At 37.1% G+C, this 17451-nt stretch overlaps 1 non-coding gene across 1 annotated transcript; it reads left to right on the forward strand.

Annotated features, from left to right (window-relative positions):
• The first annotated feature begins 13340 nt into the window (after positions 1-13340).
• LOC138820362 (U6 spliceosomal RNA) lies at positions 13341-13447 on the forward strand. The gene has a single exon (XR_011369846.1). It is a non-coding gene; the product is annotated as a U6 spliceosomal RNA (small nuclear RNA).
• Positions 13448-17451: the final 4004 nt, after the last annotated feature.

Consider the following 17451-nt stretch of genomic DNA (forward strand, 5'->3'; position numbering starts at 1 on the left):
TTACTACTGCTCTTGAAAAAAAGGTTTTCTTTTAACAAACAGCACATTTGATAGGAAATATCACTATCAAGACATAGAAGAAGATAACTTGTTGCAGAGTTTTTATAATGAGATTATGTTGAACATGTTTTCACACACACACTTTTAAACTAAAGTTCTAAGATGCACTTGGGTTTTTAAAAAATCAAAATCGCCCATAAGTTTTTTTGGAATTCCAGTGACAAAGTGATATTTTTTCCCAATATGATAAAACCACGTGGTCAATGTCAGAATAGTAGGCAATACCAAACAAAATGCATGGCAAATTTTGACAAACAGAATTTCAACCCTTAAATCAACATTGATAACAAGAGCAGAAGACCTTTAAATCAATTTTAGTGATGAGGTGGATTAGTATATGAAATAAATATTTTAACCCTTAGAATAGTGAAGAGGAGAGGGAAGTAAGGTTGGTGGAAGAATGGGGGTTGTAGAAAAACCCATCATGTGGTCTTAGTCCCCCCAGATAAGAGTGTCTTGTACATCTCATTGCTACAGTTGGTCAACCTGTATCCTTTCCTTGTCTCTTAAATGAAGAAATGGTAGCTTGATTTATGTTGATTCTACTTGTGTAGACACACCTAAAATCACTCACCAAGTCCAAAAGCACACAAATGAAATGCTTCTTTTGTCAGTTGGTATAATTGTATTCTGCACATTTATTGACAGGATTCAAATTATTCTCAAATTTTCATACATTACAAATACTTTTTCTTATTTTCGTGGCCAGGAAATGCAAGACCTCAGTCTGCATTTCTCACTTTAGACTTATCATATGGGTTGGTTAAATGTTGACCTGAGCTCCAGTCTTCTGTGGACTCACTCATTACTTAGGAATTGATGCTGGCTGTTGGAAAAGAGCTCAAGGAAAGATGCCGTATAACGTTATTCTTTACAAGGATATTCTCCTGCTGTTTTGGTTGTTGAGAGTATCTACAAGAGCAAGCATTCCGTGGGGAGCAAGGAGACACCATATGACCTATACTTACTGAGATTTCTGGGTGATGTGCTATCACTTGTACTGCATTTGCAAGTCAAATCTTAAAACCTACCAGTTTTAAGGGATAAAAGAAGTGCAAAAAGAACTCTTAGAGACAAATATATCTTCAACATATTTGATTCCAAGCATTCCGTCTAGGGCATATTCAACAAGTAGTGAAACTTGTGTTGGCTGTATTATGCATCTTTCTCTATCTGTGCATGTATACATATGTATATGTATGTGTGTATTTGTATGTATAGCAATATACATGTTTACATATGTAAGGGCACATACACACATATATGCACATATAAATAAATATACATATATAAATATATTTATATATATCAGGTGTACAGTGATTTATTCTAGACTTCCCAGCACATTGTCATTCTCACAAAGTGTACATGGTCTGAGAATCTGTGCTCACTTCCCCCACTTCCTTGTTTTTCATCCCTGTCACCAACTTCAGCCTACTTTCCATAGGATAGCTTTGTTTTTGTTACTTAATTATAATAAAAGAAAAAGGTTGCTTGTAAAAGGAAAAGATCTTTTAGGACACAAGTTAAAAGTATGTTATTCGTCCCAATGATTCCTATGAGGAAAATTTGTAATAATAGTAAAAGTGAATAGCAATTCCTAGATGTGTTGGTTTGCCATTTAAAATGGGAAAAATAATATCACGTCACCGTTATAACTCTTAAAGAATGCAAGGTTAACTGTTGGTCCCTATCATTTCCCCAAAATCCCAGTGGGTCCTGAAGGATAATAGTAGCTCAGTAGAAATTCTAAGTAGCAGACATGGAGCATGAAAGAGAAAGCGAGGAAATAAGAGAGAATGAAAGAGAGAAATATCATAATACTGAAAGTTCAGAACTAATAAACAAGAGCTGTACGAGAATATTCATACTGCTAACTTTAGACTCTACATGCACATTTGAAGGTATTTGATGTATGATAACCCATCAGCACCACATAAGAAGAAAAAGATGGAAGTGGTGCTGTGGCTCAATGGTAGCAATAGCCTTGAGATGAAGAGCTGAGGAGCAGTACATAGGACACAGAGTTCAAGCCCCACAACCAACAGAAACAAAACCAAAAAACTAAACACAAAACCGTCTCTCAATTTTGTGGCTTCAACTCTGTAAAACAACTGCTTCAGCCTAGGGCTAAGATTAATGTGTGGACATTTATCAACACTCCTGATTCAAACTCTACTTGAGAAACATTTAATCAACATTTTGTTCTTAATTTTGCTCTTTGTAAATTCACATGCACCTATAAAAAATGGTGTGGCCATCCCAGTAGCATTCTCAAAGTACCTCGTAATGATGACTTACAAAAAGTTGTATTATATTACAACAAGGAAAATAATGCTACAAATAAAGAAAACCAATAATTAAATATTAATGATTAATAAAATAAAAACCTAATACCATTGATTCCAGTATTTGAAATGTACTACACATTAGATTTTACTATTTTCTCATATTCCTTTTTTTATTTTATTTGTGAACATACTGTACAGAGGGGTTACAATTACATGGGCAGGATAATGCACACATTTCTTTCCAAGCATTGCAGCCTCCTCCTTTAGTTACCCTTCACATACCTTCCCATCATCCCCCCTACCCCCACTCAATTCTTCCCCTCCCCCCGCACCAAGGTTGTAAAGCTCGTTTTTGACATGACAACTTGTACTTCTCATTGTTACAAGAGGTGCACCTGAATCCTTAAACGACGTCTTTTTCCCCATCTCCTCCACAAGTTATACTGACATAAAATTTTGTTAAAGCGGGGGTTATACTGTGGGGGAGGGACATAAAAAGCAACAAAGAAATAATCTATAAATGCGTTAGACACACAAGCATGAAAGAAAAAAAACATGAAAATACATATCTAAGGGTTCATTTTCCTGACATCACATTATGTGACCTTTTCCGCTTGACTCATACATATACTAGATATTGCAAAAAAGGGAAACCATGGGACCTGTGTTTCTTTGGGCATGGCTTACTTCACTTAATATAATTTTTCCAAGTTTTTCCATTTCCTAACAAATGGGGCAATGTCATTCTTTCTGATGTAGGTATAGAATTCCATTGTGTATATATACCACATTTTATTGATCCATTCATCTACTGAAGGAAATCTGGGTTGGTTCCATATCTTAGCTATGGTAAATAATGCTGCAATAAACATAGTTGTGCTGGTAGCGTTAGTGTGGTCTTGTTTGTAAACATTTGGGTAAATGCCCAAAAGTGGGATTGCTGGGTCATAGGGGAGCTCTATGTGAAGTCTTTTGAGGAACCTCCATACTGCTTTCCAAAGTGGTTGAACAAGTTTACATTCCCACCAACAATGAAGTAAGCTTCCCTTCTGTCCACATCCTCTCCAGCATCTGTTGCTGTTAGAGTTCTTGATTTTGGCCATTATAACTGCAGTGAGGTGGCATCTCAATGTTGTTTTGATTTGAATTTCTTTTATGGGTAGGGATGTTGAGCATTTCTTCATGTGTCTATTGGCCATCCTTCTTTTTCTTCAGAGAAGTTTCTCTTTAAGTCTTTAGCCCACTTACTTATTGGGCAGTTGTTTCTTTGAGGATTTGTTGTTGGGGGATTTAATTTTTTGAGTTCCAAATATATTTTAGATATGAGACCCTTGTCCTTTGTGTGGCTAGTAAAGATCTTCTCCCAATCCGTGGGCTTTCTACTGATCTTGCTAGCTATGTCCTTTGCCATGCAGAAGCTCTGCAACTTCATGCAATCCCATTTGTCCAACCTTTCTTTGATTTGTTGTGTTTCCGGGTCTTTATTCAGAAAATTTCGTCCTGAGCCATGAAGACCTAGGGTTTCTCCTATTCCATCCTGTAATGTTTTCAGAGTGTCTGCTTTGAATACAAGGTCTTTTAACCATTTGGAGTTGATTCTGGTGCAGGGTGATATATAAGGATCTAGCTTTAGTTTTCTACAAGTTGTTAACCAATTTAACAGCCCCATTTACTGAAAAGGTTGTCTTTCTTCCATTCTATGGTTTTAGCTCCCTTTTCAAAGATTAGATGGCTATAGGTCTGTAGGTTCATTTCTGGGTTTTCAATTCTATTCCTTTGGTCCTGAGGTCTGTTCTCATGCCAATACCAAGCTGTTTTGAATACTATGGCTTTATAGTAGAGTTTGAAATTTGGTATTGATATTCCTCCAGCAGTGTTCTTTATGTTGAGGAGCGTTTTTGCTATGCGGGGTCTTTTATTGTGCCATATGAATTTTTGGATTGCCTCTTCTATTTCCTTGAAGAATGAGGTTGGAATTTTGATAGGTATCGCGTTGAATTTGTAGATAGCCTTGGGAAGTATTGCCATTTTCACGATGTTAATCTTTCCAATCCAGGAGCATGGGAGGTTTTGCCATATTTTAAGTTCTGTTTGGATTTCCTATTTCAAGATTTTAAAGGTTTCATCATAGAAATCCTTCACTTTTTGGTTAACTTAATTCCTAGGTATTTTATGTTTTGTGGGGCTATTACAAATGGAGTTGCTTTCCTAATTTCAGCCAAACTTTTCTCACTGTTGGCATACAGAAAAGCCATTGATTTTGGGGTGTTAATTTTATACCCTGCTACTTTGCCAAAGTTTTCAATCATCTTGAGTAATTTGGGAGTGGAGTCTATTGGATTCTTTAAATACAAAATCATGTCGTCTGCAACGCTAAAGTTTTCAATCACCTTGAGTGATTTGGGAGTGGAGTCTATTGGATTCTTTAAATACAAAATCATGTCGTCTGCAAAGAGGGAGAGTTTTATTTCTTCTTTCCATATTTGGATCACCTTTTTGTCTGCATCTTTTCTTATTGCTGTAGCTAGGAATTCAAATACTAGATTGAAGAGAAGTGGAGCGAGTCGACATCCTTGTCTTTTTCCTGACTTAAGAGGGAATGGCTTATTTTTTCACCATTAAGTATAATGCTGGCTGTAGGTTTGTCATATACAGCCTTTATTGTATTGAGGAATGTTCCATGGAGTCGTAATTTTTCAAAAACCTTCATCATAAAGGGGTGTTTGATCTTGTCGAATGCTTTTTCTGCATCTATTGAGATAATCATGTGGTTCTTATCCTTGCCCCTGTTGATGTGATGAATAATAATAATTGATTTGCTTATATTGAACCAGCTCTGCATCCCTGAAGTGAATCCTGTTTGATCGTGGTGTATGATTTTTTGGATGAATTGTAGAAGTTGGTTGGCTAAAATTTTGTTGAGAAGTTTTGCATCAATGTTCCTCAAAGAAATGGGTCTATAGTTCTCTTTCTTTTTTTTTAAATTTTATTTTATTTTATTTGAGAACACAGATGCTGGAGTGGATGTGGACAGAAAGGAACCTTACTTCATTGTTGGTGGGAATGTAAACTTGTTCAACCTCTTTGGAAAGCAGTATGGAGGTTCCTCAAAAGACTTCACATAGATCTCCCCTATGATCCAGCAATCGCACTTTTGGGCATTTACCCAAATGTATACAAACAAGACCACACTAAAGCTACCAGCACAACTATGTTTATTGCAGCATTATTTACCATAGCTAAGATATGGAACCAACCCAGATGCCCCTCAGTAGATGAATGGATCAAGAAAATGTGGTATATATACACAATGGAATTCTATGCCTCCATCAGAAAGAATGACATTTCCCCATTTGTTAGGAAATAGAAAGGCTTGGAAAAAATTATATTAAGTGAAGTAAGCCAGGCCCAAAGGAACATAGGTCCCATGGTTGCCCTTATTTGCAATATCTAGTATAGGTATGAGTCAAGCGGAAAAGGTCAGATAATGTGATGTTAGGAAAACGAACCCTTAAATATGTATTTTAATGTTTTCGTTTCTTTCATGCATGTGTTTCTAACGCATTTATAAGATTATTTCTTTGTTGCTTTGTATGTCCCTCCCCCACAGTGTAACCCCCGCTTTCACTTTATTTGATATCAGTATAACAGGTGGAGGAGATAGGGACATCAAGTCGTCTAAGGATTCAGGTGGACCTGTTTCAACAAGGAGAATTACAAAATGTCATGTAAAAGCAAGCTTTACAGTGTCGGTGTGGGGGGGGAGGGTGGTATTAATGGGTGGGGGGAAGGGGGGAGGCTGGGAAGGGAGGTGAAGGGTAAACAAAGGAGGAGGCTGCAATGCTAGGTAAGAAATATATGCATTATCCTTCCAATGTGGAATCAACTCCAAATGGATCAAAGACCTTGAACTCAAAGCAGACACTCTGAAAACATTACAGGATGGAATAAGAGAAACCCTAGGTCTCTTTGGCTCAGGCCGAAATTTTCTGAATAGAGACCCAGAAACACAACAAATCAAAGAAAGGTTGGACAAATGGGATTGCATAAGGTTGCAGAGCTTCTGCAGGGCAAATGACATAGCTAGCAAGATCAATAGAAAGCCCACCGGCTAAGATATGGAACCAACCCAGATGCCCCTCAGTAGATGAATGGATCAAGAAAATGTGGTATATATACACAATGGAAATCTATGCCTCCATCAGAAAGAATGACATTTCCCCATTTGTTAGGAAATGGAAAGGTTTGGAAAAAATTATATTAAGTGAAGTAAGCCAGGCCCAAAGAAGCATAGGTCCCATGGTTTCCCTTATTTGCAATATCTAGTATAGGTATGAGTCAAGCCGAAAAGGTCAGATAATGTGATGCTAGGAAAATGAACCCTTAAATATGTATTTTAATGTTTTCGTTTCTTTCATGCATGTATTTCTAATACATTTATAAGATTATTTCTTTGTTGCTTTGTATGTCCCTCCCCCACAGTGTAACCCCCGTTTTCACTATATTTGATGTCAGTATAACATGTGGAGTAGATGGGGACAAACAAGTCGTTTAAGGATTCAGGTGGACCTGTTGCAACAATGAGAAGTACAAAATGTCATGTCAAAACCAGCTTTACAATGCCGGTGTGGGGGGGGGAGGGGGGTATAATTGGGTGGGGGGAGGGGGGTAAAATTGGGTGGGGGGAGGGGGGAGGCGGGGAAGGGAAGTGAAGGGTAAACAAAGGAGGAGGCTGCAATGCTTGGTAAGAAATGTATCCATTATCCTGCCCATGTAATTGTAGCCCCTTTGTACAGTATGTTCTCAAATAAAATAAAATACAATTTAAAAAAAAAAAAAAAAAAAAAAAGAAAGCCCACCGATTGGGAGAAGATCTTTACTAGCCATACAACGGACAAGGGTCTCATATCTAAAATATACTTGGAACTCAAAAAATTAAACCACCCAACAACAAATCCTCAAAGAAACAACTGCCCAATAAATAAGTGGGCGAAAAACTTAAAGTGAAGCTTCTCTGAAGAAGAAAGAAGGATGGCCAATAGACACATGAAGAAATGTTCAACATCCCTAGCCATAAAAGAAATGCAAATCAAAACAACATTGAGATATCACCTCACTCCAGTTAGAACAGCAAAAATCAAGAACTATAGTTCTCTTTCTTTGAGGAGTCCCTGCCTGGTTTTGTGATGAGGGTTATGATGGCTTCATAGAATGTGTTCGGTAGTGAACTTTCTCTTTCAATTTTGTTGAAGAGTTGGAGGAGTATTGGTGTGACCTCCGCTCTGAAGGCCTTGTTAGAATTCGGCTGTAAAACCATCTGGTCCTGGACTTTTCTTAGCTGGGAAGGCTCTTATTGCTGTGTGTATTTCAATGCTTGATATGGGCCTGTTAAGATGGTTTAATTCATCTTGATTTAGTTTTGTCAGGTCAATATTTGCTAGGAACAAGTCCATTTCTGTCAAGTTTTCAAACATATTAGCATAATGTTTTGAGAAGTATTACCTTATATTGTTCTGAATCTTGGTCGTTTCCATGTTGATCTTTCCATTCTCATCTCTGAGTTTTTTTATTTGGGTGTGTTCTCTTCTTTTTATGATAAGATTTTCTAAGGGTCTGTCAATTTTGTTAATTTTTTCGAAGAACCAACTCTTTGTTTTGTTGATTCTTTCTATACTTTTTTTGGATTCAAATTCATTTAATTCTGATTGAATTTTAATTATTTATTTCCATCTACTGGATTGGGGTTTATCTTGCTGCTCTTTTTCAAGTTGGTTTAGATGAGTCATTAAATTGTTAGTTTCAGATCTCTCCAATTTGTTGATGTAGGAGCTCAGAGCTATAAACTTGCCTTTGAGTACGGACTTTGCTATATCCCAGAGGAGCTGGTAATATGTGTGTTCATTTTGTTGAATAGCATGAACATTTGAATTTTCTTTCTAATCATTCTATGATCCACTCATGATTCAGCAGTGTGTTGTTCAGCCTTAATGAGATATTGCACTTTCTTTGGTGGCTTTTGTTGTTGAGTTCTAATTTTATTCCCTTGTGGTCAGAGAGAATACAAGGTATAACTTCAATATTTCTGAATTTAGACAAGTCTGCTTTGTGGCCTAAAATGTAGTCTATTTTAGAAAACGTTCCATGTGCTGCTGAGAAAAACTTGTATTCTGATGCTGCTGGGTGAAATGTTCGGTAGATGTCTGTTAAGTCTAGTTGATCTATGCAGCTGTTTAGATCTGCGGTTTTCTGTTGAGTTTTTGCCGGGTTGATCTATGTATAGGCAAGATTGGTGTGTTAAAATCCCCAACAATTAATGTCTTTGGATCAATATGGGATTTGAGGGAAAGTAGTGTTTTTGGATATATTTGGGTGCTCCATTGTTTTGCGAATAGATATTTAGGATTGTAATATCCTCCTGAAGGAGAAATCCCTTAATTAGTATGTAGCGACCTTCTTTATCTCTTCTCCTGAATATTAATTTGAAGTGTATTTTATCTAATATTAGGATTGCAACTCCTGCCTGCTTATGAGGGCCATTTGCTTGGTAGATTTTGTTCCAGCCTTTAACATTGAAAATGTTTTTGTTTTTAAGGGCAAGATGTGACTCCTAAAGGCAGCAGATAGAAGGGTCTTGTTTTTTAATCCAACTTGACAGTCTATGTCGCTTAATTGGAGAGTTCAGTCCGTTATCATTAAGATATAGGTCTGAGAGGTATTTGGGTGTTCCTGCCATGTTATCCACCATCTTGGGGGCTGCAAAAACTGGGTTTTTCCTATGCTTTTGGATTCTCAGTTTGGGTGTACTTTCTTGGCCTTTATTGTGGTCTTGTTGGTTTTCTATGTGTAGGACCTCTTTCAGAATCTTTTGTAGGGCTGGTTTGGTGGAGATGTATTATTTCAATTTTTCTTTGCTATCGAAGGTTTTTATTTGGCCTTTACTTACGAAGGAGAGTTAGCTTGATACAGTATTCTTGGTTGATAATTTTTTGTTTTTAGGGCATGGCCTACATCATTCCAGGCTCTTCTTGCTTTAATTGTTTCTGCTGATAAATCAGAGATGATTCTAATTGGTTTCCCTTTGTAGGTGATTGATCTTTCCTTTTTGACAGCTTTAAGGATCTTTTCCTTGGTCTGAGTTGATCCTGTGTGTATTATAATGTGACGGTAGGATGTCCTATTCTGCTCTGGTCTATTTGTGATTCTAAAAGTTTCTTGTATCAGAATAGGCCTATCTTTTTTGCATGTTTGGGAAGTTCTCTGCTAGATCGTGTTAAACAAATTTCCTAGACCATTAACTTCCGATTCTAGGTGCTCCTCTATATCCATTATCCTTATATTAGGCCTTCTGATGGTGTCTTCCAGGTGATGGATAGATCTATCATATTTCTTGGACTTGTCTTGGATGGTTGTATGTTCTTTCTCTATAATATCTAGGCTGTCTTCAATCCCTGAGATTCGATCTTCTGCATGGTCTAAACTGCTGTCAAGACTCTGTACTTTGTTTTTTATCTCTTTTCCTTCTAATTGGTCAGCTTTGATAGCTTCAAATTCTTTGTTGAAGCTCTGTTTTAGATCTTGTATGAATTTCTTTACTTCCTTAATTTGGTGTTCAGTGTTTATTCTCAGATCACTTAGTTGATTGGTTATGGTTTCTTTGGACTCACATTCCTTCTGTTGGGTTCCATTCAGCATTCCCTTTGTGGTCTCCCTGACTTCCTTCATCTCATTGTTAAAGGATTCCATGAATGCCTTTAGTGATCTTTGTGTATTCTCTTCCTGCTCTCTCAATTCCTGTATTTTCTTTGATTAGCTTCCTCCGGTTCGTGGGATTCCTGCAGTTCTCTTTGACTGTTCTCAGCTTGTTCATGCCATTCCTACCTTTCTGTTTGAGTATTCTCATGCTGCTCACGCAAATCCTGTATCAGTCTTTGAGTAGCTTCCACACCCTTATGAAATTCCTGTATAAAGTTTTGGATTGCCTCCTCTCTCTCCCTATCACGTTCATATAGTGTCCTTTGTATGTTTTCTATCTTTTCATTTATCGTGTTTGCCAGCCGTGTTTATAGAGCTATATGGGAACTCTCCTCTGGATTATTCATTATCTGTTCTGTCCCCTTATTATCAAGATTGGGAATTGAGATACCCGGATTTGCCATTTTTCTTGTGTTTTTCGGGCTTACTCTGCCCATTTGAGATGAAAATAGTTCCAGTTTTGTGCTAGAGCACTATCTTAAGTCAAGCATCAACCCAAGTTTGAATTTGCACAGTGAATAGTCTACAGATACAATCTAGTTCAACAGATACATCTATTGAACATCAAACAACTATATGTTAATGGGCTTCGAACCGCAGAGAAGAATTTGGAAAACCAGAAATTATTAGGGATAGGGAGAGATGTGGGTAAAAAATAGGAATAGATTGGTGTGGGGAGGCACAGGAAGAGTTAACTATGTCCTAATCTCAATGCAGGAAATAGGTTGGGTAGGATGCAAGTATAGAGAGAGAGAAAAAGAAGAAAGGGAAAGGGAAAAGAAAAGAGACCAGAAAAAATAGAAAATTAAAAATTAAAAATATTATGGAGATTCGAAAACAAACTATTTAGAGAGGAACATGAATATATTCAGAGAAGGGGAGGGACATAGAGAAGATGCGAAAAACTTAAAAATAAAAATGCTTAAAATATTATATAGGTTAAAGAGGTGGTACTGCTATTAAGGAATTTAAATCTCAGAAGTTTTGAATTGAGTAATAAATTTGTGGATTAAGTGTGTACACAATGGGGGATAGGGTTTACTAGTTGACTATGGGTTTATCTGAGGATGTTCAGAACAAGAGTTAAGTCACATAAAGAAGAACAAAAGAGAGGAAAAGGTGAAAAGAATAAGAAAGGAAGAAAAAAAGGTCAGAACTTCAGTAGAGCTAAACAAAAACCAAAAAGCTAATTTAAAAAGAAAAAAAAATAGAAAGAAGACAAGAAAAAAAGAAAAACGCACTTTCACTTATACCTAAATTAAAAATTATAAGAGGAAAAAAAGGTTACTGGAAAACATTTTTTTTTCAAAAAAGGCAAAAATTAAAGATTAAAAAAACTTTTAGAAAAGAAAAAAAATTATATAAGGTACCAAAAAAGAAGAAGAAGAAGAAGAAGAAGAAGAAGAAGAAGAAGAAGAAGAAGAAGAAGAAGAAGAAGAAGAAGAAGAAGAAGAAGAAGAAGAAGAAGAAGAAGAAGAAGAAGAAGAAGAAGAAGAAAGAAGAAAAAGAAGAAAAAGTTCTTTGATTTTTTTGGGGGGTAGGGGTGGGAAAAATCCTGTATCTACCTTGTGTCTGTAACCAGCCTCTTGTGGAAGTCTCTGGTCTGCTTGTGGTCCTGTGGCTTGATTGGTTTCTTAAGTCAGTTTGTTGGAACAGGCAGAAAAATGCTCTGCTTTACCCAGGATTTTGAGATCCCCCTCCAGGTTAGTTTAATGGGAGGCTGATCTGTTCTGAGAATCACAGAAGATGGGGATACAGTGATGAGGCTAGGTTCTGGGTAGAGTTGAGGCCTTTCAACATACAGTAGCTTTTCCCGGGGGCTAGTTTGTGAAAACCTCACAGAGCCCAGACTGGAGCCATTCTCAGGGTTTCTGTTTACTGATTTTCAATTGATTGTGGTGGCTGCTAGAGGGAGGGGCAGCCTCTGGCTCTGATTACCCGGTAAGGAAAGCCTCTCCTATGGCTGGCGCCCGAGCTGGGTAACTTTTAACTGGATGGAGCTGAGTCTGGCAGGCCACGCAGCCATTAAATTCTTGTGACCTGCTAAATGACTCGTTTTATTCCACGGCCTGAGTTGGAGCTGGCAGCTCCCCTGAGCTTTGTCGGTATCCAAGATGGAGATCTCCGGTACTGGGGGCGCGAAGGAGTGGCCTTCCCTCCTCTGCTCCCTGAGAAGGAGTGAGGACGTTGGGCTTCTACTCATGCCCAGTCTTGGTTCCTGGGTCGTCTCTGGTCTGCAAACTGCAGGATGAAGATGTCTGCTCCTTGTCGGTTCTTGCTGATGTTGTGTAGAATCCACTCACCCACTGTGTCTGGCTCCTGGTCCCGGACTCTCTGTGGCTCAGGTATGGTGCCCTGCGGTCGCTGGTGGCTGCTGGTAAGCGCTCAGATGTCTCTTCTTGCCTGGGTTTCCCCTCTCTTGCCTAACTCTCTGTCCTTTGATGGCACACTTGTTGTGATTCTCTGGCTTAAGACTGTTCACTGGAACTCTAAAACTGCTTTCTATGGGAGAGCTTGTTCAGATTCCAGCTCCTCCTCTGCCATCTTCCCGGAACTCTTCTCATATTCATGTACATTTAAAACTGGCTAAGATTATGATGCTCAACAAGAGTTTTATAGGCTATGAGTAGTCGTTAAATTTACACTCTAAGATTACTATATATGTCTCATCTCATCATCTGCATACGGTTTATACAATCATTTTTGTTCCTCGCTAACATATTAAGTAAGGAAGCCCTAAAGTTTTAACAGAAACTGTCTTAACTCTTTGCTGTTTCTTAATACAAAGATTTTGCAACTTCTCATTAGTAAAGTTTCTATAAACACTGAAATGTACATACTTAGTTGTATATGTCTGCTACCATAAGTTTTAATACTTTATAGAAAAGTTATATGACCTACCAAACTATCTTAATTTTGGCATATAAGCAAATTCTCAAAATTAAACATATTTAAAACATTAAAACTTAAAAAAAAAAACTTAACACTTGCTGCAGTGTTCATTATGATAGGTGTCTTGTATAGAATAATTGAAATCCTCCTTCTACACATCTGTTGCACAACAAATATCTGGAATTATTTTGTTTTTGACATATCAATCTTGACTTTAGTCTTAAATGTGTGCTTATGTAAGAAATACATGCTTCTAAAATTTCACGACCATTCTTGTGAACTTACTTTTTGTTAAATTGTCTAGTTTAAGAAAATCAGTTCCACTTTATATATAAAAAATGTTCTGTGCTCAATTGAGCAGCACATACACTAAAATTGGAACAATACAGAGAAGATTAGCATGGTCCCTGTGCAAGTATGACATGCAAATTTGTGAAGCGCTCCACATTTTTACAATAACAGATGCTGGAGGGGATGTGGCCAGAAGGGAACCGTACATCATTCTTGGTGGGAGTGTAAACTTGTTCAATCACTTGGAAAGCAGTATGGAGGTTCCGTAAAAGATTCCACATAGAGCTCCTGTATGACCCAGCAATACCACTTTTGGGCATTCACCTAAATAGTCAGCAAAAAGACCATATTAAAATTGCCAATACAATTATGTTTACTGCAGCATTATTTCCCATAGCTAAGATATGGAACCAACCCCAATGCCCCTCAGTAGATGAATGGATCAAGAAAACGTTGTGAGTTGTGTGTGTGTGTGTGTGTGTGTGTGTGTGTGTGTGTGTGTGTGTGTGTGTGTGTGTGTCTGTGTGTGTGTGAATTCGATCGTCCATCAGAAAGAACGACATCGCCCAATTTGTTACGGAAAAAATATATTAACTAAAATAATCCAACTCCAAAGAAACATCAGTCACGTGGTATCCCTTATTGGCAATAATGAATATACTTCCTGGATAAGTAGAAAAGGTCAAAAGCTATATGCATATGAATAGATAAGGTGATGTTAAGCTAAATGAACCCCAAGATAGGGACACAAGTGGTTTTTTTCTTGCTGTTGTTTCTAAAGTATTTATAATGTACGATGTGATTTTTTTGTTGCTTTTTATATGGTCCTCCCACACAGAAATAAACATTTTTTACAGTCAACCTTGAAAAGCCATCTTGATAGACCATTTCTGTAAGTGGTAGCAGAATATTATTGATGGCTTTGCAAGGATGCCAGATTGCCTCATTTTGAGAGAATTAAAACAGGAATTTAGTCAGTTGTTTTTGTATCATTAGGACAAACACCCATTGACTCTAGTCCAGGTGATCAATGCGGCCCAGAGAAGCTAATACACTAACTAGTAATCCTAGAGCTCTAAAAACAAAACAATAAAAATCAAGCAAAAATCTCCAGCAAGCAAGGCCAGTCAAAGCTCCTATCACAGTCTACGTAAAGTCAGGCAAAAAACTGAAGCTGGGAGTCATTTAGCTGAAAACTAATATATTTATTATGAACCAGGCTGAAATAAAAGACTCCTGAGAGAGGGTAGGAAAGACTGATCAGAGAGACTAAAATTGGTCACACAAACATTGGAAAATAGAATTCCTTATAAAACAAATAAATCATAGAAATCCTGTGCATGTAAGAACAACACAGCAGACCAATTCCAGAAATGCACATTTTCTTGGAGGTCAGCTTAATGAATTATCAATGGAAATTTTTGAAATCTTAAATATTTGACCCATGTGGAAGAAGGACAATTGCTCAAGAGAAAGAAAAATTCATCACTCTGTTAACAGGTCCAATATCACATTAAGAAGTAATCAAGCACAAATTTGTAATAAAAAGAGAAAATAATTATTCGAAATGAGGGTTTCATTTGTTTTGATGTAAATGTTTTTGATTTAGGTGCTAGCGATTACCATACAATTGTTCCAGTCCCACAGTTGAGTTGACATTGACTGCAGTATTCCCACATGACAGAAAAGAGAAAATTTACAAATGTCAGATCAAATGAGTTGAGGATGAAGTGTTCTAATAGTAATATCTGAGGTTTAGACACAGGTGAAGAGGTGGATTTTCTTTTATAAAAATCCCCCATTTTTAGCCTGGTGACAGTGGCTCACAGCTGTAATCCTAGCTACTCAGGAAGCTAAGATCTGAGGACTGCTGTTCAAAGCCAACTTGGGAAGGAAAGTCCCTGAGACTCATCTCCATTTAACCACCAGAAAACCAGAAGTGGCAATGTGGTTCAAAAGGTAGAGCATTAACCTTGAGTTGAAGAGCTCAGGGACAGTGCCCAAGCCCAGACATCAAGCCCCTCGACCACCACCACCAACAACAACAAAAAGTCTCCCTTTTCTTGGACTGCCTACAGCTTTTCCTAACATTCAACAAAGAAGACATTTTATTACTCACTACAGATAAGTTCTATTCTAGCTGTTGCAAATAGAAAGATTTTGTATCTTATGTCAAAAGGTTCATATTTGGGGAAACAAATACCAGCAGTGATAACTTTTTTTCCAGTCCTTAATCTCTGGGCCTGGGCTCTGAACATAGTTATACTGGTAGCTTTAATGTGAGCTTGTTTGTTATTTATTGGATTGCTGCCCATGAGAAGAATTACTGGGTCACAAGGGAGATCTGTTTAGTCTTTCCCAAAAAGTCCGTACTGCACTTCAGAATAGTTGAACAAATTTTATTTCCCACCAACAGTGTAATAGAGTTCCCATTTGTCTACATCCTCATTAGCATTTGCTATTTTCAATTTTCTTGAAAATGGAAATTCAAACTGGAGGAAGACTCTCTCTTGTAGATTTGTAATTACCTTCTAGCTACCATGAATAAATGAATATATGAAACCTATATTGCTCGAGTGTGCATTCCTTTCTCTTAGTATAATTTTCCCAAGCCTTTGATGTTCCTTAAGAGTGGTGAACAGTCATTCTTTCTGATGGGTGAATAGAATTCCAGTGTGTGTGTGTGTGTGTGTGTGTGTGTGTGTGTGTGTGTGTGTGTGTGTGTGTGTGTGTGTGTGTGTGTGTGTGTGTGTGTGTGTAAGATGACTATAGGCCTATGAGTTCATTTCTGAGCCTTCTCTTTCAACTGTAATTTTGTAATTCAATAATAAATTTGGATTGCTTTCTCTATTGCATTGAAGAATATTGTAGAGATATTGATGGGTATTGCATTGCCAATCGTTGGGAGCAGTATTGCAGTTTTCACAATGTTAATTATTCCAACCAGGAGCATTGAAAGACTCCATTTCCTTGAAACTCCTTCAATTTCGCTTTTAGGCATTTGAAGTTTTCACAATAGAGGTCCTTCACATTTTTGTTAAAGTAATTAATTCCTAGTTTTATTGTTGTTTTGTTTTGCTTAGATTTGATTAGATTTTGAGGCTAATACATATGAGGTTGTTTTTTGGATTTCAGCCTGGATCTTCCCATTGTTGGTAACACAGGAAAACTATTGATTCTTGTAGGTTTTATACCCTGCTACATTGCTGAAGATTAGCATCACTTTTACTAACTTTTGAGGGGGGGGAAGCTATAGGGTCCTTTATATAAAGTATCATTTCATCTGTGAAAGGGGATAGTTTTACTCCTTTCATATTTGGATCCCTTTTATATTTTTCTCTTGCCTATTTTCCTTGCTAGAAAGTCCACTACTATATTGAAGAGTAGTAGAGAGAGTGGACATCCTTTTCTCATTCCTGATTTTAATGTATTCATGCCTCCATCGTTAGGTACATGCTTATTTTCTCTTTGTTGTATACATACTCTGTGTTATATTGAGGAAAGTTCCATGCGTTCCTAGCTTCTCAGACCTTTCAATCATAAAGGGGTATTGGAGTTTGTTAAAAGCTATTTCTACGTCCATATAAACAATCATGTGCTTCTTGTCCCTGCTTCTGCTGATGATGTGTGTTATGTTTATTGACAAGTATATTGAATACAGCCGTATCCTAGGATGAATACTGTTTGATCATAGCATTTTTTTGTTAATTGTTGAAGTTGGTTAGTGAGAATTTTATTGAGAAGTTATGCATCAATGCTTATCAAAGAGCTGGGTTCATAGTTCTCTTTCTTTGATGTGTCCTAGCTGATTTGGGGAAGAGTCTAATTCTAGCTTCATAGATTGTGTTTGATAATTCCATTTCCCTTTCTATTCCATTGAAGAGTTAGAGCTGAGTATTGTAAGTTCTTGCAGGCCTTAATTTCATTGTAAATCTATTGAGTCATAGATTTTTCTGTTATGGGAAATTGTTTATTGATATTTCATTTTCATTACTTCTTATGTATCATTTCTTGGTTCAGTTCGAGTATAGTAAAGCATCAATTACTCCAGGATTCTCCAGGTTATTGGTATATGGTTTTCAAAGTACTCTCTTATAATATTCACAATTTTGCTAATTTATGTTATGATGTCTCATTTTTTTCTCTAATTTTATCTATTTGGATG

The sequence above is a fragment of the Dipodomys merriami genome, unplaced genomic scaffold (genome assembly GCF_024711535.1).
Source record: "Dipodomys merriami isolate MVZ:Mamm:240054 unplaced genomic scaffold, mDipMer1.0.p SCAF_868, whole genome shotgun sequence".
Taxonomy (NCBI): Eukaryota; Metazoa; Chordata; class Mammalia; order Rodentia; family Heteromyidae; genus Dipodomys; species Dipodomys merriami.